The 27,021-nt window shown below is 38.8% G+C and overlaps 1 protein-coding gene, 1 long non-coding RNA gene and 1 other non-coding gene across 3 annotated transcripts in view; 2 read left to right on the top strand and 1 right to left on the bottom strand.

The window, feature by feature from the left end:
- LOC100703853 (HLA class II histocompatibility antigen, DRB1-8 beta chain) overlaps positions 1–27,021 on the bottom strand; it is a 222,926-nt gene that overhangs the window by 89,203 nt on the left and 106,702 nt on the right. The gene's annotated exons all lie outside the window — the stretch shown is intronic.
- LOC102081086 (uncharacterized) lies at positions 9,579–13,980 on the top strand. The gene is made up of 8 exons (XR_002062839.2): positions 9,579–9,753; positions 10,301–10,344; positions 10,484–10,530; positions 10,827–10,871; positions 11,723–11,752; positions 12,195–12,263; positions 12,471–12,545; positions 13,854–13,980. It is a non-coding gene; the product is annotated as an uncharacterized LOC102081086 (long non-coding RNA).
- LOC112847616 (small nucleolar RNA SNORA70) lies at positions 23,224–23,356 on the top strand. Its single transcript, XR_003221253.1, has one exon. It is a non-coding gene; the product is annotated as a small nucleolar RNA SNORA70 (small nucleolar RNA).

Raw genomic sequence — 27,021 nt, 5'->3', positions numbered from 1 at the left:
TGTTTCTCTTCATTCTGAGTCAGTGTATGTAGATGTGTGTGTTTGTGTGTGTGTGTGTGTGTGTGTGTGTGTGTTCATCACTTTCCTGTTCTGGTGTCTTGGGTAAACCACAGCCTGAAGCGTGCCCTGGGGTCCTGCCCTCCTCCTTTTCAGTCTGTTTGCGACCATTGCTGCTGCTGCTGCTCAAGGTTCTGTCCATCCTGGTTCTGACCCCAATCGGGGCAGTCCTTTCTCCAATGTCCATGCTCACTGCAGGTGAAACCTGCATCTTCTTCTGTGTTTTTGTCCATTCTGAGGTGCCTTTTGACCTCAGTTACTCCTCCTGTCTCTGTCGCACCCTTTTGCTGCCCGATCATCCGTGTTGGTCCATCACTGTCCTGCACAGTGTTAATGCAGAGTTATCAAGATCAGCATCCTTTTGCTTGACCTTACTTTTCATTCGGGCTTGGCAGGCGTCTCGTCACAGCTCTGTCAGCTGACGCAGTCTGGGAATTTTCCCCCGTGTAGTGAAACGGGCCTTAGGTTTAGTGCTCTCCGTCTCTGCTGCATGAGATCGCGTTCCTGCAGCACTTGTTGACGTTTTCAGGTTGTTGTGGGTCCAGCTGTTGCAGCATTTGGTCAGGGTCACGTAGAGGGGAGAGCAGGAGTCCAGGTCAGCCTCGGCTTTCAGGGCCGGCAAAGCAGCCTATAATTAAACATAAAGAGAAAAAACAAAACAAAACAAACCAAAAACAAACAGAAGTGTACGAACAGGAAAATGATGTTGTGTTGGCTGTGTTACAACGAGAGGGGAGAAACACCGGGCCAGGCCCTGTGTCAGCCTTCTCTCCCTTTTTTTTTTTTTTTTTTTTTTTCCTCACGATATAATCAACTCATAACCCACCAAGTTGACAGGACAACATGCACATGTTCAAATTCCTAAGATCATGTTTAAAGTCACAAAAGAGAAATTTTCTTTCCGTCAGTAATCACTTGTGTTGTTCAATCATCAGAAAACATCTCACAATTTGACTGTTAACCACTAAATTTGTTATTTCCTCACTGGTTGGTCATACCAGTCTCTTTATTTTCTTTTTCTTTGAAGCTAAATTGTTGTCCTGCAACCCAGAGGGTTTATTTGTTAGTAATGGATAAACTTGATCATTTAACAACAGAAGTATGTTAATTTTTTGCTGCTTTAACCTTGCTGGAAAATCTTCACATGTTCATGAGTGTAAGCTGTTTCTTCATTGCATGTGTGTGCATTTGTAGGCGGGTCATTTCATTTTTTTTTTTTTTTTTACTTTTTCTCCCACTAGGCGTTACCTTAAAAGGAGCCTTTCTCTCACATTTCTCTGCTTGTTTTTGTTTCACCTTTTGTTGTGATGCTCCGGACGCCTTCCCAACCTCCACAAGTCCGTTGGCCCCAATTTTGTGTTAAAACTTCTCTTAATTTCTCCTCTAATTCTCTCCTCGCTGCTGTCTGTTTCACAGCTGCTGATTCGTGCTGGGTGTGGTTCCCCTTACTTATAATTTTGCTTCGGCCGCTGTGCTTGTGGGGGCAGTTGGTCCAGGTCCGTAGCTTCCTGTATTAACACACTAAGAGATTTATTTAATATCATTTTCATCACTGTTAAACAGATAAGCAGGCAACACGCCCACCTTGACAGCGCAAACTGCACGCCAGTCTCCCAACACATTCCTCTCTCTGCTTCTCAATAATTCTCCACTACACACCTCTGACTCTCTCTCTCTCCTTTTTTATTATTTTTTATTACACCACAGAGTAATACACCCAATTATGCCCGTCTATCTCTATGTGGCTCCAAATTCCCTCTTTATTCGTAATTTCACGTTATCAGGGGACAGGCACACAACAATTTTAACCACTGAAACGTCACTGAAACGAGGACTCTAACCTCTATTTTTCGACTAATATAGAACTCAACCTTAGATGTCAAAGCATTCTCTTGTTCTATTCCAGAATAAATGTGAACCCGTGTCTACACAGCGGTTCCAGTGTTACTCTGTTATCGTTTGAGGGCCCTGAGTTCTCAGGTGATAAACCTGGACCTCCAGACGCCGCTGGTCCGTGCGTCGCGTCCGACACACGGTGGGGGAGCCAACCCCAGGACAAAATTAATTTCCACAGGTACACTAGGCGTCAACCTTTGATCTTAAAGCATTTTCTTCGCACTAATGTCCTCCTATTCACACATCAACCGCCACTGTCACTGTGTTCATGCTTCACACACACAGAGCGCGCCCCACACACAGAACTGCACCCAGAGCGCGCTTCACACACACAACAGCACCCAGAGCGCGCTTCACACACACAACGCCCAGAGCGCGCCTCACCAGCAGTGAGACCCACAGAGAGCACTGTTCATGAGCGGAAATTTACACAGAAACCTCTGAAGCTCAACTGTTAGAACTCTTCCGAAGCACAACCGCACCATACACCAGGTACCCCTTTTACTGCGCTTATGACCGCCACCACGGGGCAAAATCGCATCATAAACAGAAGTGATGCTCGTCCCCGAGGCTCAAAACCGACACCATAGGCCAGCGTCTACTTTACCTTTAATCGGGGTGAAGTAAATATTTTACTTATAATTTTATGGCCGCAACCCTTGAGGCTTAACCGACACCATAAACCACCGTCTAACCTCTATTCAATGTGCTGAAACCAGCAACCCCTCACTACTGTACTTATGGCCGCATCACCAGAACACGGCCGTATCATAAACCAAAACCTACGGACGTGTTTCGCATTACGCGTTGCTGGCGCTCAACCGACACCGTAAGCCAGTATCTGCTTAACCTTAATTTTATACTAATTTCATGGCCGCATCAACAAGGGCTTAACCGACACCATAAACCAACTTCAAAACCTCTATTCAATGTACTGGACTTATGGCCGCATCTCCAAAGATTCTAATGTATTATTGCTACAGAAGCCAGTCTTAGACAAAGTTAAATGTGGAAGGTAAAGTGGGCTGCAACTAGCTCAACGTAGTATATTATTAGTTTCTTGGTAGAAGCAGTTTATCTAACACACTGGAATTCAGCCTCAACTTATGTTGTTAGTATCTCGTGCCAAAAACCAGACACCGACAAATTTACTGTGAAAATACGTGTAACTCAGCGAACAGATTAATTTGGAAAGCCCAATATGCACATTTGGTATTTATAATACAACAGGCTGTGCTTACCTTTTTGTTTGGACCGGTCCTTTCTGTTCGCCTCGCCCCACGATCTCACCACAGGCCAAATCTGCCCCTCCTCAGCACGCCAAAGATCCGGGTCACCGGCACCAAGTTGTTAAAATCTCCCAATTCTTTTAATCTTTGGGCTGAAGGAAGGACAATACTCGGTGTATAAATGCTCAATCAACAATTATTTATTTCCATATAATTCAACACTTAAGAGCATAAGAACCATCATGATGGGGAGAGTTGCCTGCAGAGGGTCACCGCAAGTCTCAAAATGGTGACGGGTTACTCAGCCTTTTATAGCCTCTAGTGGCCCCCACCTAGTCGTAAAAGCCTAAACATTCACATTCTTTCTCTCACACGGCGCCTAAGTTATGACCTCGGCTCCCTGTCTTTCTGCTCTCTGTAAAGGTGGGGGTATGGAATGTAGTCTGTTTCTCCCATTTATCAGTACAAGGCCCTCTGCACCCAACATTCTCTTCATGATTCAGCAGTATGCAATGTCAAGAAACAGTGTAACACATTCAACAGTGTCGAATAATACAGGTCAATCCAATAGATCTAATGATTTTCACACTCTTTTAGGTCAGAAGTATAATGCAAACTAAAACTACATACTGATCACACACTCTATATTAAGGGGTATAATATGATCTATAGCAGTATCATAATTCAACTACTTTGATTACATATATAAGGTAACATATGATAACAGAATAATCTCACAAGAGACATTGCAACATGAAAACAGAGCAATTAGAGATTGAATGTCTTAAGAAAAAGTAATAAAATATATTAATTACATGTTTTAGAAAAGAGAAAAATCGAGAAAATAAATACATGAACTAACGATTACATTAATGAATTGAAAACGCACGTACACAAACTGTTACATGTGAAATTATTGTTGGAAAGTTTAATACACACATGAAATAAAGAAAGCAGTTTACACTCCTTTAATTTCCAGAACCAGTGTGTCCCCTAGACCTGATAACACCCTTGCCCAGTTGGCCCCTGTATCAGGCGAGCATGGAAGGCTGGACAGCCCATGACGGGTAAGATCCCACCTCGAAACCCTGGGACAACCTAAGGCAAGGCACAGTCACGACTGCTTGAACCTAAGTCCCTGAGTGACCTTGGAGTCACTGGAGGAGACGGGACTTCAAGGGTAAAGCCGCTGGGCACAGGCGCAGGGGAAATGTCATTAACAATGACCAGTGATGAGCCAGAGAGAGAAAACACACCCTGTCAAAAGGAGTCTGAAACACTGCAAAAGAAACATTTACAAGATCACAAAGATCACAAAGAAACATTTATAAAAATCACACATACAAACAGAAAATGCACTAACCTTACAGAGATAAGCTCATGAAGATTAATGCATAGATAGTGATTAAAACTTGGCTAAGAACACAAACAAATGTAATTCAATCAGCTTGCTAATTTCATGAGTGTTAAAAGGGTGTGAATGTTGAAGAAAATACACTTAAAACACACTTGGATAAAATAGAGTTGTGGAATAACTCAAAAGTAGCTGTATGACAAGGGAGTGAGTTATGGAAAAACAAAAACAAAAGAGTAGTGATTAGTATAGAAAGAAAATGAAAATAATTGAATAATGTGATAAGGTTTAAACATGTATTTTTCTTGCCAAGTTTACTTGTGGAGATATGATTCAGTATGTAAATTAGCTGGAGTGAGTGACGACAGAGGAGCTTCCTGTGTGTGTGTGTGATTGAGGCCTTAAGGTAGGGAAGCAAAGTAGACTGTTCAGAGGTGCAGATTTGGACAAGAAATTTATAATTTGGTGTTGACACATTGTTGTAATGTGTTTATATCTTAGGCTGAGTTTGAGCCTGAGACATGGTTGTGTGTAAAACGGTGCAGCTTTTGACGAGGTTTTCAGTGCAGTGAACGGGTGAGATTTAAGATTGTTTCAGATTTTTGAGGCTGTTGTTTTTATTTTAATAGAGGGAGTTTTGATAAACATGGACATGTCTGAAAGGGCCCATTGGTTTTGTAACAGTGCACTCAGAAAAAACCTGTCAGGTGATTTTGTTTTGTACTTTGATGAGCTAATAATCAGCTCTCTCTTTCTTTCTCATTTTTGTTCTGAAGCAGGCCTGGAAGAAAGTGAACTAACAGCGCTGACAAAATTTCCGGACAAACAAATATGAGGTGACTTTTCCAGATTTCAGCGAGCCAATCCAGACAAAAGCATAAAGAACTATTTTCTAAAAAAGAGAAAACAAAATAAAACAAGTGAATGATCTCATTTTCCTGATGTGGAGAATCTGATTATTCGTGCGGGAGTCTCGAATATTGGAAATATGATGTGTGAATGCATGTGAGTGAGTGGGTGACTGGACCAAAGAGAGGATGAATAAATGTGGACAAACAATTTATCATGCCAGAAAGAGAAAGGGGGATGCTTTGTTTTGCTTTGTTTTGCTTTTGCCATGAGCAGGAGGAGTGGGAGACTTAATTCTGGGGATGCTGATGTTTGCTTGGAGGGAATTTTTGTTTTATTTACTGGGGTTGGATTATGTTATTACATTATAAAATGCTAAATGCTAAAAGGGAAACATTTTTTGATATAACTCATGTTACCATTAACTGAAGAAACACATGATTGATGACTGTTCTAAGTTTTCTTTGTTGTAACACAGATTGGATCATAAAGGGGGAGTTGAGTATGAAATGTAAAGTATAGGTTTTGTTTCCAGGAAATTCCAAGGATCCAGAGTTCGATGGAGCAAGGAGTTCGAGAAGATTTGACATAATGATTAAATTGATTTCATTCCTTAAGCACAGGTTTTCAGGGCTGGAGCAAAATACCGGAGAGGAGGATTGCTGAGCTGTTCTGAGAGATGATATGACTAACCTTTTTCCTTTAATTTGTTAAGCTTGGGTGAAGCATTTTGAGTTTTTTGCCACATGAGATGTGTCAAAAAAGAGAGGGATTTAAGGTTTAATTTGTTTAATTTGAAATGGGTTTTAGTATGATTTTATAACTAGTGGTGTTTTGTTGATAATTTAGATATGGTAAAACTGCCCATACGGTAAAAAAATACATTTTTCCTGGCCAAAATATATTTCAAATATATGGTAAATATATTTTGTATTTGTGATGCTCCAAAAAAATATATTTTTGAAATTGAAAATATATTTCTTTCAAACCAAAATACATTTCAAAACATATTTTAGGGTGAAGAAAATACATTTCCAACCTTACAGTAGAATGTATATCAAAGTATCCTTTATTTAAAATGTATTTAGTGCAATAATGATGATAATGATAATAATACTAAAAGTAACATGTTTTATGCACATCTGCAAAAAACAGTTGGATTCAAACAAAACAGAGTCAAAGGTCTAGCAAGAATTAGGTTGTTTATTCATTTGCTTACAGTATTTCACATTACACAATATTTCACTATAATGTAGCGCTCATTGACTTTGAAATTATCTGTCAGTGATACAGTAAACAAGATACAACAACTGCTATGTACACTTTAGTTTTTGACAATATATACAATATAGTACTTAAAGGAACACACTCCACTTTTTTTGGAAATATGCTCATTCTCCATCTCCCTCAGAGTTAAAAATGCAGCGTCTTCTTTCTAGATCCGTACGTTAACAGGGCTCTGGAGCGTGATCTTACAGGATGGGGTGTAGCCAGGATTTTTGGTCGAGGCGCCATATTAGCAGGCCAAACAAATGCTTGCTGTGTGGTCGGTTGTAATGTTAGATTGCACTACCGGCAAAGGAATAAGCTTGAAAACAGGCTCTCTTTTCATTGTTTCCTCACCTGGAAGCATCATGAGGGAGCTTATGTGTTGGATGTTACCAAAAGAAGGCGTCTAGCCTGGATAGCAGCTGTGAGACGAGCTGATATTCAGTTCTCTACCATCCACAGATATCTGTTGGTGTGCTTCAGTATTTTCATTCAGGTAAGTTCTAAATAAATTCATATTATTCTTTATAGCCTGTTAGTTTTATTTTCAATGCGCTCTGAGATCATAGCACAAACTTAGAACAAACATGCAGAACTACCTTCTATTTATAGAGTTGCTAATTATTTGGCATTATTGCAGCAAACCAGCCTATGAAATGAAAGAAACAAATCCTGACTGGGTTCCAACACTACACATGGGGCACTACGAAATCCCTGCTTCAAACTACATGCTACATACCACCATACCAATCAGATTACTTCTTCCATGTGTAGGTAAAAAGGTGACCCTCCTGGATAAGATGGCAAAGGTTTGCTGCGTTTTGGTGAACATGTGCCCCAGTGTGGTAGTAAAACCAGGGGAAAATGCTCTTGTTAAATACTCTTAAGTCTTGTGCTGTTTATGTAGTGATAAGTTTTCAAAACAGACAGTAAATTACAGAATGCTAGTAGTAGGTGATATTATTTAAATGCTGTCATGATTTTATGTGAACATTTTGTCATTTGTAAACTATACATAACATTGATTCTACATTGTAACTGATTTGATGTTCTACAAAGTGCTTTTAATTAAAAATAGGCAAACATTTCTTTGTTTCTTTATTCAACTTTTGAACAGTGGTACTTAGTAAGTACATATTCAGTAAATGCAAAGTATTTACATGGCCCCCTAAATTAAAACATTATGGGTTATTCAGAACAGAACTATGCTTGGAAAAATATTGTCCCATCAGTTGATCCAACTCCTCCACAGTAGCAGGTGGAACTTTTCTTTTCTGAGGATGGCTTCTTTTACCTGTCACAACGAATGGTCTGTTTATGTTTTGATCAAGAACCTTGTTTTGGGCAGCTGAAGAGGAGAAGTCTATCTTATGGCCAACCTCTGGCTGTGTCTTGGTCACATTACCCAGCAAAACCCAGTATGCAGGTTCATCTGTAAAAGTCCTTGTGCCACAGATCAACACTGTTGCTTCTACATTAAACAGAAGAGCAGCGACATGGCTGCAGGTCTCCACGACTCCGGCCATACAGGTTCAGTGGGCGGCTTCAACCTTCCCTGTGATGCTCACAATGACCTGTGGCTGCAATGCTGCAATTCAGTCTTTAAGAGTGCAGTACCTGAAACACACACAGACAAAGTTCATTTAAAGACAAGAGCTTTAATAAGCCAAGGCCGACACAAATGTGTTTTATCTACTTTCAAATCCATTTATCATAAATGTAACAAATAAAGTGTTTTTATGCATCCATCTATAGAACGCTGCATGTTATATTCTAAATCTGCCTGTTCTCTTTCAGAAACCTGCCTGCAGAAAATGAACCTAAAGTATGTAATGCAAGGATGTAATCACTTTCAAGAGGGAGAAAACATAATGTTCGACTTTAAGTGACAATTATGGACACCTAATATGATAAGGAGATTCTGCAGGTCATTAATCAATGTATAAAACTAAAACAGAATGTGTTTTTAGGACACAGGACACAAACAAGGAAGCAAGATGTGTAATTAGGATTATTTATAATAAATATGAATTAATTAGGGCAATTTCTTTAACCATAAAGAATAACTAAATCCTTCAGGACAATGTCACATCAATGCACTGAACTCACTATGTTATCCCTCTAACAGAGCCTCCACATGTTCTCACTGTAATTTCCCCTCATGAATGAATTTATGCTGCACTAATCTGAATGTTCAGGGGGAATCAAACACATTTTACTCGCAGTACTCGAGCTGACTTACCTTTGCTTGAATGACGGCGTACTCACAACGTGGAGGCTTAAAAATAGCCAAATCTTGTAACCAGTCCTTGGTGAATTGGATGTGCGCCTCCAGAGATTTATAATTGCGAAATTGGTGCGCCGTGTATGCGCTGACTCCACAGACAAGGTAGGAGAGTAGATCATGCTAAGTCAATAGCGGTTTGGTCTTCAGGGTTTCTACTCCACGGCCGTATTTCATACGGGTCCACATTTCAACAATCAAGTACCGTCTCTTTGCATCTGGACACAATCTGTCTCTATACCGTCATTTTCTTTTGAGCTACGTTTCAGAATGGTTCGTAGCAATCTTGTTTAGATTCGTGGCCAGCCAAGATGGTGCTGCGCTCCCACAATGCATTGCGGCATTACGTCAACTCCAAAGCCCTGTGCGTGCAGGAGAGTATGCGCATGCGCATTGCCATGGTGGTTTAAAAAATAAAGATATAATGAAAAGTAATTAATAAAAATTAAATATTTAAACATTCCCACAAATGTGCAATGAACGTGCACAAACTCTCTTTATTAGTTGTTGCTGTTTCTTTCTTTGTTCCTTTTTTTTTTTTTTGAAAAATAACGACGTCTCTGAGGCGCGAATTCCGACAGTGAGAGGAACGGCCGGATACGGGAGATGGGAAGAAACAAGCCGATTATGTTCGCGTTAATTAGGTAGCTGGAAGATGTAAAATTCTCAATTCTGCCAACTGAACATATACGAGATTTTAATGAGGATGAATAATTAGCCGGCATGGAGGAAACGGACCTTTATTTGGTGGAGTGGCGACAAGAAGCCAAAAGACGGGTGGCCGGTCTATGAAGCCTCCATCATCAAGCTAGCAGGTGCCTTTTCTCATATAATATTACTTTATTCTCGCTTATTTGGCACGGAAGCGTAGAGCTGCCACCCAGGCAAAAGAGAAATATAAGTATATCACGTTATAACGTGAAAGGTTTATCGTTCTAACAATATACTATCATGTTAGTAGTACAATATACTTTTCATGTTTGAACAACATGTTTGAACAACATTGTACGAACAATGTACATAATTATCACGTCCGTACAATATTGTGCGAACGTGATAATTATGTATATTGTAATAACGTGATATTATATTATACAAACATGAAAAGCATAATGTTAGAACAATAAACATTTCATGTTATAACGTGATATAGCTCTATTTTTCTTTTGCCTGGGTGGCAGCTCCACGCTTCCATAATGTGGTAATCAAAATATGTAACTTAATTAATTATGTTGTGACGTACTTTTGCCTTTTCTTATTATTCTGCCTTCTCAGAAAGGGAAAAAATACAAATAAAACTGTTTACACTTGTTATATACAATAACTATCAAAACCTGTTCACATTTAATTTGGCTTTCACAGAAATCCCACCTGTCCTTCTGGCTACAGAGCACTTACTTACCAAGGTTAGAAACAAAGCAAAGTTATGCTTTATTAATGTTCGCTAATTACAATGTTCCACATTTCCTTGCTTTTTAAGTCATTTTTAGGCTTTTTAGAGTTTTTGGTTTTTTTAGCAGTAATGTTTCTGCCTATTTATTTCAGCCCATGAAATCGAATGCAGATCTTCCTGATGTGAGATTTACATAAATGTAAGTAATTTTGTTTGTCATTGTCATTAATGTTGTTGCTGTTGTTGTTTTTGTGCAGTTTGCAATCATATAAACCTAGCAAGCATCAGTCAGCACAGTGACTAACCTAAACTGATTCTTGCTTTATTCACATATATTATATGTAATTATATATATCTGCACATTGTACCTAGGGTTGCAGCCACTTGGCCCCACCCCATTGTTGTGACAGCCCTGATTGTACTTATACACTGCATCTGCCACATTAATGTATTTTTAAGTGACTTGTTTGTAATACATGAATTTGTTTCTTACAGATGTCAAAGTCTCAACCTCATGCTGCCCTCCCCCATCCTCCTAAAGTAAGTATTTGTTGTTGTAGTTTTTTATGCAGTGTCTGTGTCACATGCTAATCATAATTATTGAAATAACTGTTTTCTAACAGATTTTCCAAAACACTAGTTATGTTTGTTGTCATTCAGACTAATACTACTGCTTAGACATTGCTTAGTGGTCATGCATGTTTGACAAGCTTGTTATGATACCAAAACAGTAGGCCTATCACAATAATCGATATATCGACTTAACACACAATACATGTACATGACCTCAATAATTGTTAATGATGCAATTTATCTGCCATTATATTTACAAAAATAAAATATAATAATAACAACACAATAACATTAAATAACATTGTTTTCTATTTGTTAGAAAATTTACTATTTATTCAAGTTTTTATGGTATCTAATATTTTGATACCTAATTTCCATGATCTAAATATTTTAAGAATTAGATGTTGGTTTGTCAATTGAAAGTGTGTAGATCTTGCATTATTATGGTGTTATATTATGATTATACATTCAAAGACATAAAATGGTCTTAAAATGACAATGACATAACTTGTCGCAATTGTTTATGGGGCAATATACAGACCAACAAAAAGTTGTTATCGTAACAGGCCTTCAAAACAGACGGTTTTATGATTGATAAATTCAAAAATAAATACATTTAATTTCTCTGAGATTCTCTAATATTCAGTTACAGTTCACAACACAGCTACCTGTACATGCAGTATTATACTGTAAATATAAATCTCTGCATTTAGCATCCCACTAGAAGAGTCACAGTTACTGCCTCATTTTTTTTTATTTATTTATTTTTTTTACAGATACCTGTACTATTACTAACACATTTACTGTTTTACTTTTAGCCTGTGGATACAAATGCAGATTTCCTTAATGTAAGTTGTGCATTTTAATTACATCATGTTATTTTTATTATTATTTATTTATTTTATTTTATTTTACATTCAAATATGATTGCTAGTAGGTAGGTAAAGAATAGTTCACCTATAATTGATATTCCCAATTAATTTCTCACCTCTGATTGAATGCCTTTGTTTGTTTGCCTTTTTTTACTATAACAAAACATTTTTGCAGGATATATATGGTGAATTTATATGCATAGATACAGTCGTAGTGCTTGACACATGCACACAGCAGTAGATGTACTAAAAAGGAAATAATTACAATCATGATGTTGATGGCTGATGTCAGTATATATATTTTAGAGGAATGTTTTGTTTTTCACCCAAAATGAACTATATTGCTTCAGAAGAGATTTATTACTCTGCCTGACTCTTATATATTGTTCTGTTTTTTGTTTGTTTTTGTTATTTTCAGGTTCAATGGTGCGTGTTCTTCTAATGGCCGCCTTCCCACTGGAGGTTTTGATCCACAGCAATTTAAAAGGTAAACAGCTTTGAAAGTCAGTTCAAATGGTTAGCTAATAGTATTCTAAAAAGCCTACAACTCTGTCACCAGTTCCTTTACCAAAAAGTACCCATAAAAGTATCTCTCAATAGCATATCATTGTAGTTCAAATGTTTAGTTGTACAAATATCAGATTTTTGGAAATCTAAAACTAGTCAAACACTCAAATGTTCATGCTTTTTATAGGAGGACAGAGCAAAACGGACATCGGCGCAGAGTGAAGAACTGCCCTTCATAAGGACACTATGACAGCCATATATAGTAAGTGAAGACTTTCTGTGTATTGTTAAGGTTCAAAAATATTGAGAGAGGGATCTGAAAATAACACAAATCCAGCCTGGTGTACTTAGACGGCATTTTAATGAACACATGTGTGAGCCCGACCGCTGTGCAGATTTCAGCGTCGAACTGCACTTACAATCATTAGACAAGGTTTTATAGGAGTAGGACAACAAAGCATACGTCACTCCAAAACCACAATGACTTTTAACATAGTTTTAAAAGGGACATTGTCTTCGGGTCGGTGCTTCCCCTCAGCTCGTCGTCGCTCGCCTCCTGGGACATCTAGTGTACTTCCTGTAAGCATCTAACAATATGCCGACAGAACTTGCACTTGCAGCAAAAATACATCTTGACTTTTCACCTACTCAAGTCAATCTACCATGGTGTGTACGTGTGTGCGTGAGTGTGTGTGTGCCTGCTGTGTAGGCTATGTCTGTGTCATGACCTCTCTATTTGTGTCTGTATGTGTGTATATGTCTTGTCTGTCTGTGCGCAGATGCTCTCTGAACTTTAGTTGACCTCAACTCAAGCAACCAGGCTCAAGCCATCCTGTGTGTAATGATCTTAACTTCTCTTTAACTTTGCAGTTAAACTCTGGTTTCAGTTTCACTTCTGCAAAAGCATGCAACTTCAAAAGCCTATAACTTCCTGTCAGCCTGCAGTCAGCTTCTCACCCACTGAAGACTTCAGTATAAGAATATAAGAACATTCAAAAGCCTTTAAAATTATAGATTCAACTCAACAGTTTAAAGTAGTTCTTGCTGGACTTGTAATAAAGACTGATATAATACCAATATATTTGAACATCTGAATGCATCTGGGCAAGCAACATCACTGTTAACATGAAACGGTAATGATGATTATAAAAATAGCAGCAAATAATAGCAGGAAAATATTTCTATCCTTCACAGTATCTAAAATTGCATACAGCACAAGTAACTTACTTTGCAACCATTAAAATAGGTTGTAAAGTAAGTTACCAATACAAATAGGTGATGATGCATTGTAGTGGTTGGTCTCAGACAAAGAAGGTCAGCAGATTTATGAATGCTGGAGGGTAAGGAGAGACAACCAAAAGGGGTGTTAGCATTACTGTAATGTGAACTGGATAGACTTTCCATCTAGGAAAAAAAAGAGGTAAAATTATGCGTAAAATATATCTGTATTAATATCTGTATCTATATAAACAGAAATATCTGTTTGCTAAATGAAGCCAGCTAACATAAATCATATTTTTATTTTAACTCTGATAAAAGTAATAGAACTGTGACTTTTTATTTGTTACAGTGGCGGTAAGGAAGAGGTTTCCCAATGTGTCCAGAAGGGCTTTGAGGATTACAGTGAAAGCTGGGGGAACTGAGACTGCTGGAAAAGGAAAAGAAATTAAATTTAAAGTATGTTGACTTATGTTCACACAATCACACACACATATACACATACACACACATATGTGTACATATACATATATATATATATATGTATGTATATATATATATATATATGTGTGTGTGTGTGTGTATATATATATATGTATATGTGTGTCTGTGTTTCTTTTAGAATGTTTAAGTATGTAATGAGATTAAAATTATAAAATGAATATTCCTTGCTTGATTGATATGCTATATGTATGTTTTAAACATCAAATAAAGATTTCTTTCAGCTGTTACATGTGAATGTGTTTTCTTAGAAATATATGAAGAGTTAAATTTATATATTTTTGAATGATTTTAAATAAGTTCAAATTGTATTTTGAAATATATTTTATAAATATATTTCAAAATATAAAAAAAACAGCCAAAAAATATATGTGTTAAAACACATTTCAAATATATTATAAATATATTTTTAAAATATATTTTAAAATATACAAAAAATGGCCAAAAAATATATGTGCTAAAATATATTTCAAAATATATAAATATATTTTAAAATGTATTTTAGCACATATATTTTTTGGCCATTTTTTGTATATTTTGAAATATATTTCAAAATGTATTTTAAAATATATTTTTTTACCGTATGGGTGGGGCAGAGATTGTTATTTTTAAATAAAGTTATTTTTAAAGTAAAATGAACTGAATCCTGTTTAGAAGATAAAATGCCGGTGTTCATGAGAAGTTGTACATCAAACTTAAAGGGAAATTGCGGGACATTTTTGAATAAAGGATATGCTTTGGGGAAAATAAGTGAAGATTTTATGAGTAGAAAATGTATGATTTCTTTTTGATTTTTAGGATAAGTTGTTATAATGTAGGCTTTAGAAACAGATATTAAACAGATTTATTTCTAGGGTAGAGGAGAGCTTTTTATGAGGATGTTAAAAGAGTTACTGACCCAAATGAATAGTATTGAAGATTACATACACAGGAATGATTTCATACACATTGCATTTTGTGTTTATTAAAGAAATGTTGCTCAAGTCAATAACTGAAGGTCAAAAGCTTTGGTTGGCGTTATGTCCAAGCAATTTATTGTGCAAGATGACAGAGCATTGAAGGCTGCGCATGCTTACAGACATATAGAGTTCATCAACACATATGACAGTATTGATTTGAGGCCAAGGGCCTGAAATTCCTTTAGCTTTTAACTGTATAGCTCTTAACTTGTAGGGATGGCGTGGAGTGTAATGAATGAATGCAAAAATGCTTACAGACACAAACATGACAGAGATTTATTTTATACGATAAAGGTGGAACACATGTTGCTTTGTTTCTGCCTAGCAACTACTGAGACGGTGAAACAAAATGTTGTAGATAATGGAAACTTGTCTAACTGGCATTAACAGTAATTTTTGCATGTTATGTATATGCTTGAAGCAAAAAGAGGCATAAATCCTGATAGAAATTTTGAAGTGTGCTTTCTAGCGGAGATTTAGGCTGACATGGGGATGGTGTATAGTTTACCCTGGGTGTGTTTATTAGAACTAAAAGCGTTGCTCACACACATAAAGAGTATTGAGATTAAGTAAAGTTAATATAAAGGATAAAGCCCAGAACATGATATTGTGAACCAAGTTTGAATAATTAAAGGAACATTAGAGGAACACAGTAGATTAGTGAGGTGTAGCAGAGAGAAGCTGTTTGTTTTCTATCCTTTACAGGAGAAGATTTCCACAAGAGAGGGACCCAGAAGAGGAGCAGAGACCACTTAAGCATGAAGTGTTCTCAAGTGGGAGCTGGGTTTTATTACTGGACCACCTAGATGACATGAAGTTATTGTCTGATTTGCCGAGTCAGGGGACGGCTAGAGAGGGTCAGAGTGAAGGCAGTGGGCCTGGGAATGGTGGTTTCGGGGCCCATGATGCCATTAATGGATCTAGAGGTGACAGAGTGGGTCGAGGAGTGACACAAGAAAATGGTGTAGTGACGTCTCTGGAAGAGACGTCAAGAGAGGGAATTGTGGAATTACAGGGATTATTTTACATAACCATCATCTTTATCATTGCATTAATTATCATTTCATCCAAGCAGTTATTGAAGTTGCTGGCATTATGTTATAATTTGTATTACAGGGGTTATCATAATCACATATTAACATGTTTATTACAGGTGCAGTTATAACCACTTTAGGTCATTGAGTTACTTATTTTTTTAATTTTTTATTTCAACATGTGAACAATATACAGGTACATTTAGAAAAGAAAATAAGAGAGAGAAAGAAAATATATATATACTATACAAAATACATACAAAAAACCCCCAAAACATTCTGATTAATTTACATGTTGAAAGGGAGTGGGAAGAAGTAAACACTTATTTAATCCCACCCCGTTGCCATAAATTATCAGTTAATATTTAGTCAGCTTCCTTACTGATATAATTTGTAATAGAAATAGTGAACAGATTTCTGATATACTTTATACTATAATATTACATCATGAATTTTTTTTTTTTAATTGTTTTTTTTTCTTTTTTTTCCTTTTTTTTTAAATAGAGACATTCACTTAATTTCAATATTTTCCTTTTCTTTATAGTTCGAGAAAATCATATTTTTATAACTCTTTTTGAACAGTATTATGTTAGGACATTGCTTTAATTCCATATTCAGACTGTTCCATAGTTTCACCCCATGAACAGAAACACAAAAGCTTTTTCTTGTAGTACGTACCTTCCCTGATTTGAAGTTACAAAAACCCCTTAAATTATAACTTCCTTCTTTCAAAAAAAACATACTCTGAATATTACCTGGCAGTTCTTTATTTTTTGCTTTGAATAGAATTTGTGCTGTTTGGAATTTCACTAGATCATCCATTTTCAATATTTCAGACTGCAAAAATAGTGAGTTTGTATGTTCCCTATAACCTGCATTGTGGATGATTCGAATTGCTTTTTTTTGAAGAGTGAAAAGTGAATGTAATGTGGTTTTATAGTTATTGCCCCAGACCTCTGCACAATAACTTAAGTATGGTGAAACCAGTGAACAGTATAGAATATGAAGTGATGTTCTGTCGAATATCTGCTTTGCATTGTTTAGTATTGCAATGCTACGTGATACTTTGGAATGAATATATCTTACGTGAGCTCTCCAGTTAAGTTTTTCATCTATTATTACCCCCAGAAATTTATTTTCACTGACTCTTTCAATATCAACACCATTTATTTGAATCTTTGCATTTGTATTTAAACTACTATTTCCAAATAACATAAGTTTAGATTTAATGATAATTTGTTTTTATCAAGCCAGAACTTCACTTTACCTATTTCATTAGTCATATCCTCCAATAAATTCTGCAGATCATCACCAGAGCAAAAAATGTTTGTATCGTCAGCAAAGAGAACCATTTTTAATACTTTGGACACTTTACAGATGTCATTAATGTACAAGTTGAAGAATTTTGGACCCAAAACTGACCCTTGGGGTACACCACAAGCAATGTCCATACATAAGGAGCAACCACCATTTAATTTCACAAACTGCTTCCTGTCACCTAAATAACTCCGGACCCAATCTAAAGCTACCCCTCTGACACCATAACGTTCCAGTTTTCTTATTAATATATCGTGATCTATAGTGTCAAATGCCTTTGTCAAGTCTATGAATAACCCAGCCACATATTGCTTTTTGTCTATGGAATTTGTGATGTATTCTATTGAATCTAATAGTGCCAATGATGTTGATCTGCTTGATCTGAATCCGTACTGACTCTCGGTGAGTAGTTTATGTTTATCTATAAATTTTTCCAGCCGGTTTTAAACAGTTTTTAAAGAATTTTTGAGAATTGAGGCAGTAAAGAGACAGGCCTGTAGTTTGTGAAATGGTGTTTGTTGCCAGATTTGTATAGAGGTATAACTTTTGCTATTTTCATTCTATCTGGAAATCGACCAGTTTGAAATGATAAATTACAGATGTATGTAAACGGTTTTATAACAGCCTCAATGACTCTTTTAACCACTATCATATCAATATCATTACAATCCAAAGATTTCTGATTTTTACATTTTTTGACAATTTCAAAAACTTCATTTTCGTCAACGGCTGTAAGAAACATAGAATATGGATTTCTGTCAATCAGTGTATCCGGTTTTTCCTGTGCTTTCCCAGGATCACTGATTGTTCTTGCTAAATTTGGTCCAGCAGTTACAAAGAATTTATTGAGACTATTTGCCACAACATCCATATTGTATTCTTCATGGTCATTACAAATGAAATACTTGGGATAGTTATTTTGTCCAGTCCCACGTTTTATAACATTGTTTAGTATTTCCCATAATCTTTTATTATTATTTCTATTTATATGTAATTGCTTCATATAATAATCCTTTTTACTAAATCTAAGTATATTAGTTAACCTATTTTTATATCTTTTGTATCTGATTTCAGCATCTTTAGTTCTCGTTCTTAAGAACTCTCTGTATAGAGCATTTTTCTTTATACATGCATTTTGCAGACCTTTTGTTATCCAAGGACAGTCCATATATTTATGTTTCCTACTATATTGCTTTATTGGACAGTTAGTATTGTACAGTAATGTAAATATTCTAAGGAATTCATTATACGCACTATTAACGTCCTGTTCCTGATATACTTCACCCCAGTTCTCTTTCAATAAATCTTTTTTAAATGCATTCATTCTTTCTTCTGTTCTTACTCGTCTGTACTCTTTTTTACTGTCCATTTTATTGATCTTGTAATTCCTATCATAGACTGTAAAAATTGGAAGATGGTCACTTATGTCGTTAATCAGGAGTCCACTTACAGTCTTATTTTCAATGTCATTTGTAAAAATGTTGTCTATGAGAGTTGCACAATGTGATGTGATCCTGGTAGGTCTAGTAATTTTAGGGAATAGGTTCATACAGTACATTGTGTTTATAAATTCCTCAGTGGTTATATGTTTATTTGGGTTCAGCAAATCTATATTGAAGTCTCCACAAATGAAAACTTTTTTGTGAGCTATTTCAATAAATGTTTCTTCTATCCAGTCTTTAAATGTCTCAATACTACTACCTGGAGCTCTGTATATACAGCTAATGATTACATTTTTACTTTTTTCTTTACAAATTTCAACTGTAATACATTCTAGTACATTATCAATCACCATCGTCATCTTTTTCACCACATTAAATTTCAAGGATTTGTCCACATACAAGGCCACTCCTCCTCCTCCTTTGTTTCGCCTAGTTATAAATGTGAATTCATAACCCTCCAGTTCAAAGTCTGTTCCTTTTTCCATATTGATCCAAGTTTCTGATAAGGCAACGACATTAAATGGATGTGAAAACTGGTTAAGATATTCTTTGATATGATTAAAATTAGCATAGAGACTTCTACAGTTAAAGTGGATAATTGATAATTTATTCTCAGTTTTAATCCTCTGATTGTAGTCTTTATTTGTATAGTAGCAGCAATTGTTATTGTTAGATGAGAAGAAGTTGTTGTCTGGATCTATTTCATATTCCAAGTCCTGTGTATTGTGATCTATATAGTTAAATGTTTTCAGTTCCAATTGATCATATTCTGCAACTGTCTGGATGATGCAGCTGTTTCTTCCAGATGTATCTGAGTTCTTCCTTCCAGTGTGTGTCATAAGTGAGTGTGTGGTTGTCTGTTACCTTGTTTGCCGTCCAGATCGTGTTGTTCACTAATATTTTTCGAGATCCACCATGTTTTTAATGGTCAGAACTTTGGCTTCCTCTGGTGATCCGTTTAGTTTAATGAATATTTTACAGTTTGTTGTCCAAGTGCTTTGGATTTTTCCCAGCTTCTTAAGGTGTCGCGCTTTTTTGGCTATTTCAGCGTTGTGTTTGGTTAGATGTTCATTGATAAAGACATTGGATCCTTTTAATTTTCTTCCTTGTTTCAGCAGCGTAATCTTGTGCTTTCGATTTACAAACCTTAATATAATAGCCGGTATGATGCCGTTCCTCCTGGGAAGAGGGTGGCATGCTTCGACAGAGTTACAGTCCAGGTCAATCCCTTTGGACCGCAGGAAAGCAGCCACCTGGTGTTCCGTGTAGCTAACTTCAAGCTCTCCAGGATCCTCATTGCTGTCAGCGGTCACCGCCTGAGCGTATGACCGGGGTTTAATATGGAGCCCAGTGATGATGACGTCGTTTATCCTGGAGTATTGTTCCAGGTCAGCGACCTTACTTTCCAGGTATGCAATCTTTTGATCTTTTTCGGCGTTTTGGATGCGAAGGAGCTTTACCTCTTCCACAATTTCAATGATATTTTTCTGCTGCAACCTGATAGTGGAGATTTCTTCCATTATGAAGTCAAGAGACTTTTTAATGTCCTCGACTTCCTCAGCTGTCGGTGTCCTCTTCGGCCCCATTTTCTCTGGTTACCCTGGTAGCAGGTTCAGTCAGCTGATTCCTCAGTCAGCTGTTAGCCTGGTAACGTGTTGGCTAGCCTGCAATTACCTCGTTAACTCCGTTAGTCCAGTCCAATATCCTGTGTCAAAGTCTTAATCCAAACAGGGTTTTACCAAAGTTCCAACAATTTGAGTCTTTGCTCCAGAAATTGATAGCCAAATTTCAAAAATCCACAGGACACGATCAAAACACAACTTTCAAACAAATGGCAAACAGGAAGTGACGTGACCTGACATTCATGAGTGACGTGACCTGACATTCAAAGTTAAATCTATAATCTTAAAAGCTTATATGCTGAGTATATTGTTACAGTAAAATAGTAGCTGAGCAAAGGCCTGAATGTATTCAGCTTCTTGTTGCATTTGAGTTTGCCTAGTAACAGGTGACAGAGGGACGACAAGTCCATGGGGACCTCAAAGGCCTGAGATCATCACCATATTTGGAAGAGGATGTCAGAAAGGGGAACTTCTGTGTCTGCATTTATCTCTTAGAATAGATCATTGTCTGTAGAGGAGACAAACAATGTTCTTAAGATGCAAATAATGTGCTTGTAAACGCAAGAGGGGGCGTTATAATACCCTGATGTTATAAAAGCAATCTGAAGTGTATTTTTGGACGGGGATTTACAACTGATGTGTTGCAGTTTACATCTCCCCATGCTGCGTGTATTCATTAAAATCAATTGTTTGACCGACCTATTCTGGACCATCATTGTTTTACTCTCGTCCTCAATTTCGAACTCGTAACAGTTCACAACGAGCACCGTAAAGCAGTCCGTCCACGGGGCACGCTAGCACGGTGCGATAACAGTACGAGCTAAATGCTACTACTTTCAGCCGCAGCCAGAGTCTGTTTGAAGCCGTGAAGAGACTTAAACGCTCCGAGTCACAGCTTATTGTGGTATTCGATAATTCCCTCACCAAATATTCTGACCCTGTTATAAGCCCATGAAGGTCACCTGACTGTGAGATAGTGATGGGATTTCCGGCTCTTTTTAGAGAACCGGTTTTTTCGGCTTGGCTCACTAAAAAGAACCGACTCTTGGCTCCAAACCGGGTCTTCAGGTTGTTTTGTTGCTTTAATTAATTTATTATTAACAATAATATAAAATTATGCACAAAAGGAATTGCTAATGTAAAAAAGTGGTTTTATTTATATATGTTTATATATAAATATATGCGGTGGCCTCTAGAGACAATTGTGTATTGTTTGTCTATTTATACACAAGCACTCATATATATTCAAATAATTAAAAGAAAATGTTCATTTACCTGTTACTACCACACACCGGTCGTTGGTACTTGCTGGCTTGTGTAGCCTCTAGGTAACAAAAGCGCAACACTGCCCCAGCATCCTGGAGCTCTTCTGTTGTGTTTGTACGTGTTTTGGAGTTTTTGGGTGTTTTGGAGTTTTTGCGTGTTTTGGAGTTTTTGCATGTTTTGGAGTTTTTGCGTGTTTTGGCATTTTTGCGTGTTTTGGAGTTTTTGCGTGTTTTGGAGATTTTGCGTGTTTTGGAGTTTTTGCGTGTTTTGGAGTTTGTACGCGCTTCAGGGTTTGAACTTGCTTTGAAGTTTGTACGTGCTTTGTCTCAAGGAGCCACCGTAAATATACTTTTATGTGGAGTCAATAAATAAAATTTAATAAATAAATCATATAATACACAAACCTACTAGTCACAGTTCAACTTTTATCTGTTTAAATTTTCAGCCTTTTCCTTTTAAACAAATTTAAAATGAAACAACACAAAACACTGCAAACCACAACACAATTAAATATACATGAAAACAAAATGAACATGCACATTCTCTGTCATATGGGCCTGCATGAATACACTTTCTGAATCCTTTATCATCTGCAACTGAAAATAGTTGTGGATGATTACTATACCTTTCTAATGTGATGTTGTTGTCCCTGGCTCTCTCTCTCTCTCCCTCCCGCTCTGTTCCTGTGCTACTGCGACTGTAACTACCGCCCCTCCCCCCTCTGCCCAGCACAAAGCACAAGGCTCGCGTGCGGAGTGAAGCGGCTCGCGATAAGGAGCCGGCTCGCGTCGTTCACGTCAAAGATCTGGCTCTAAGAGCCTTTTCGTTCGCGACCGACACATCACTACTGTGAGAGTGCTCCCTGCGCGGTTTCTTTTATAAATGAGTTGTTGGTTTTGATTTAACGGCTGTAAAACAGGAAATGTGCTGATCGTCGGTGTGACACGTTAGCCTGAAGGTTCAGTGTGAATCCGTCTCAGCTGTGTTACTGACTCCAGGGTAGGCTGCCGTGTGTTCTCCTCTTTGTCCTGGTTTGAAACACCTGCTGGGAGAAAACACTTTTATATTTAGCTGTTAGGTTTAAATAGACGTGGTTGAGGTCAGACACACTTTGTTTCTATGCTTGAAACAAGTTTTGCTGATGAACAATCAGATAAAAGAGATAATTGTCGTTTTTTGAAGAGTACTTGGTTACAGCAGTCTCACAGGTCCAGGTCAGACATCACAGGATTAATGTGTGTCTGAACAGAGTCTGGCTGTTTTAGTTTTTCTGTCTCGTCTTTCCTGCTCTGACATCATAAACTCTGTGATTACAGTCAATCAGATGGTGTTACAGCTGCGTTGTTAGATTGTCCAACTCTTACACAAAGATTCAGTGTTGGTGACGTGTGTGTTTCCTTTCACAGCTACAGGTACTGCAAGAACAAGCCGTACCCCAAGTCCCGCTTCTGCAGGGGTGTGCCTGGTACGTTCTCTCTCCATGTTTCCTGTTTCAGTCTGTAACACTACAGCTGGACCATGTTCAGGTGACATTACGGTCACTCCTCTGGACTGAACTGTCACAGTGGGCTGCTGTGAGTGCTGCAGCTTATTAAGCTGACCGGTCTCGCTGCGGTGCGGTTCTGGTGTGCAAAGGCTGCAGACAGTGACTCTTTGGTTGTGTATGTCCTCAGCTGGGAGGTGCTGAGTGCTTTAAGGGACCACTGAGACAAAATCCTGCTGTGTGGCTCACAATTACTTAGTTGGTCATCACTGTTTCCCTTTTAAAGCTGCTTTTCCATTGATACCTACTCAGATCGGCTCAGCACGGTTTTCCATTAGGTCATAGTAGTACCAGTGTTAAGAGATTTTGTGATGTTTTTCCTTATAATGTTTCATTTACTCATATGCTTATGTTAAGAAAGGCCTGAAAAGCACATAGTGTTCACATATCTTTATGTTTTGTCTTTGCTTCTTGTCACACACATACACATGAGCCCTGCAGTAATCGCTAACTCCTGTAAAAGTATCTTGCAGACACCCTTGGAAACAGGAACCAACTGGCTTCTGTCTCCCTCGAGATAGAAACTACACTCACACACACACACACACACTGTGTCCTATACATGCCCAGATTGTCTGTTAAAGTCTGAAAAAACAGGGAATGTTGCGATGTATAAATAAAGCTGACTGCAAAGCCTCGGTGTGAGTATTACCCGATCACTCACCCGTGCGCACGTAGTTCTCTGAACAAAACTCTGACTGTTTCTGTATTCTTTCAATGTTTTAAAAATGTCTTGCCACTGACATTTAATTGGTACTATAAAGGTACCTTTATAGTACCTGCTTGGCCCGGGTTTCAAACGATCCGAGCAGGCACTAAAATATGATGTCATCAGACTGCAGGCCACCGATTGGCTGGTCAGTAGCATCACGAGAGCGTCTTGTTCCCCGAGTCTGGCGACGTGCCGCAGACCGAGCAGCAGGTACGTTCTCCACGTCCAGCTTTGTTGGAGTGTTTGTGTCACAAGTTTATTCTGGACGTGTTGCTATGACGACAGCCGCGCGTTAGGTGACTCCAGTCGATCTGAGTAGGCGCTGATGGAAAGGCCATGAGTTGGTCTCGCTGATGCAGACGTGTGAGTTTCAGTGTTCTTATCCTCTGTTCTCCTCAGACCTGGGCAGGAAGAAGGCCAAGGTGGACGAGTTCCCCCTGTGCGGCCACATGGTCTCTGATGAGTACGAGCAGCTGTCATCAGAAGGTGAGGAGACCAGGAGCCACGACTAACACACCGGTTGGTAACGTGTGTGCTTCTTTGTAGGAGCACACTTTGGCCAGTTTACTAATAACGACAGTGAGACGATGGCCTCTCTGGTTAAAAGACCAGGGTGCTTTAAACGTTTTGTTAGAGGAGAAAAAGTCTGCAGGTTTGTTACTCGGAAGAAAAGAAGACAGCTGAATGAGCCAGTCTCGTTTTCCAGTTTAGATCACTGGCTGTTCCCAGTGTTTGTTCGGGGGGGGGGGCACTGATTACTACTGTGGGAAACTATTATTGTATAGCTGTGAGATGTTTGTAACCTAATACAGCTTGTATATATAAAAACTATCCTAGTATACAGCACACGCTCTCTCTGCAAGCTTTAAAGCTGCCACATAAAGACTCGTGTATATGAGGAATGAGCCAGTTAAACTGGGCCACAGCTGCTTACTGGCACCAGGAACGTTAAACTGGGCTCGTCACAGGTTCAGTGCATTAGGCAGATAGACTTGGTGCTAATGTGTGACTCGTCTGTGGAGGGTCTGCTGTATCACAGTGGCTAACAGGAGGACGGCTGCTCAGCCGCGCCCTGAGCACGTTACTCAGTAAGGAAGCATGCACTGCTGTCTGCATGACCACGTTACTGTGGAGGATCCACTGAGCCTGGTAGCTGCAGTGTTGGGTCTTAGGGGAAATAAAGGCGGCTGTGGTTCCAGGTTAGAACAGTAAAGTCTGAGTCCTGGGTTCAGAGAGACGTCAGAGCACAGCTCTCGCTCGTGTGATGACCTCAGTAAGCCCCTCCTCCTCAGTTTGTCTGGCTCGTGTTAATGCTGCAGTCAGTCAGGGTTGTTGGCAAACAGCGGTGCCTCTAACTTCATGCATGTTGTGCTTCAACCCCTGTAGCTCTGGAAGCTGCCCGTATCTGTGCTAACAAGTCCATGGTGAAGACCTGCGGTAAGGACGGTTTCCACATCCGCATGCGTCTGCACCCCTTCCACTTCATCAGCATCAACAAAATGTCCTGTGCTGCAGCCGACAGGTGAGAGGCTGACTGACCCGTAGCCCTGCTGCACTCAGCGCAGTCTGGCTCATCCTCTAACCCTCTTGTTTTGTGTCGGGCAGGTTCCAGACTGGAATGCGTGGTGACTGTGACCCTACTGGATACTGGGTGATACGGTACCACTTCCTTCCACTGCACAACAGTTTCTCATCGGTGGAACCAGTGGGCTGGAGTATCTGTGTCTATGTGCAATTTGTCTTGTTAGTGCATAAACAGGAGTCCTCGTTATTATCCACGTTCACTCTGAGGAAAATTTTTCTCCTCTCCTCTCCTCTCCCTCAGCTTCCCTGCTTAGCCTCTTGTGTCCTTGTCTAGTCTTGTGTTTTTTGTATTACTTTTCCCTGGAACACTCTCTCACAGTCTGTTCTCTAAAACCTAAAAGAGAATTATGGATTGGATCAACTGGTCCCTGAATGCAGTTGACACCCCTTTCTCAACGAGAAGTCTGGGCTCGGGTGAGCCTGACTGCTGAAGATATCTACCTATTCGGAACCATGATAACAGGGTTCTTGCTGATCGGAGCTGGCTTGGCCCTGGCTTATCGAAGAATTAAGGAAGCGGAACCGGCTGTTCAAACCCCCACAAGGCTGCCCGCTGGGATTGAAACGATGGGACGAGGCGTGAGTTTCTCGAAATGGGCTCTTTGAATGCAGCACGGATAAGATCTTGGAGAAGCTACGGCTGCTGTGAATACTCAGAACAAGACCTCTGAGTGCAAACTGGATTACATCTGGAAGGGCTCGCTCGGAATAACATCTCTGAGCGCAAATTGGAAGACATCTCAGGGAGGCACACTGTCGTGAGTTTTTCAGAATCGGCTCCTTGAGCACAAGAATGACAACATCACAGAACGCAAGTATTGCGAGGCTCGCGGCTCTCCAACGGGAGATTGAGAGACCAGTGTGTTAGAACAGCTTTGAAATTCATATGAGCTGTTCGCAGAAAAGTTAAAAACCACCATCACTTCATGCGGAGACCCCTTTGGTGCCAGCTGTGGTCTCAAGGCTGGAGCTGAACAACTACACCCTGATAACGACTGTGTTTAGACTGTTGTTCCCTTTCTATGCAAGGCCACCTGGGTTGGCTGGAAGACTGTTTACTTAGCCTGGCAGGGCGAAGGACACTGTCTCAGCTGAACTCTGGACACATACACACACACACACACACGCACACACACACACAGACACACACACACACACACACACACACACACAGACATATATACACATGCAGACATACACTCATCCCCCTCCAAACGCCTTCAACGCTTATTCCCCGCCGATGCTGACGGTGGATCATGGAGACCAGCGCATAGGCTGCAGGCCCGGATGTACTGTCTACATTGGCTGTCTCTCACCCTTTACCCACCCCTGTTGCTTGTCATGTGTTTCTTTGGTGTATTAAGAGTTTTTTCATGTGCTATGTGCAGAGGTGTTTTTTTCTGTTCTCAAACTGATCTCCCTGTTGGAGCTCAGTCTGGGGGGAGTATTTTTTCTCCTTATCTTTCCTGATGTGGTGTATTTTCCATTGTTATACCTCTCTGACCTGTCTTCCCCATGTGATGTTTTTGTGTAATGTATG

The sequence above is a fragment of the Oreochromis niloticus genome, linkage group LG7 (assembly GCF_001858045.2).
Source record: "Oreochromis niloticus isolate F11D_XX linkage group LG7, O_niloticus_UMD_NMBU, whole genome shotgun sequence".
NCBI lineage: Eukaryota > Metazoa > Chordata > Actinopteri > Cichliformes > Cichlidae > Oreochromis > Oreochromis niloticus.
This window is presented reverse-complemented; position numbering and strand designations above follow the sequence as displayed.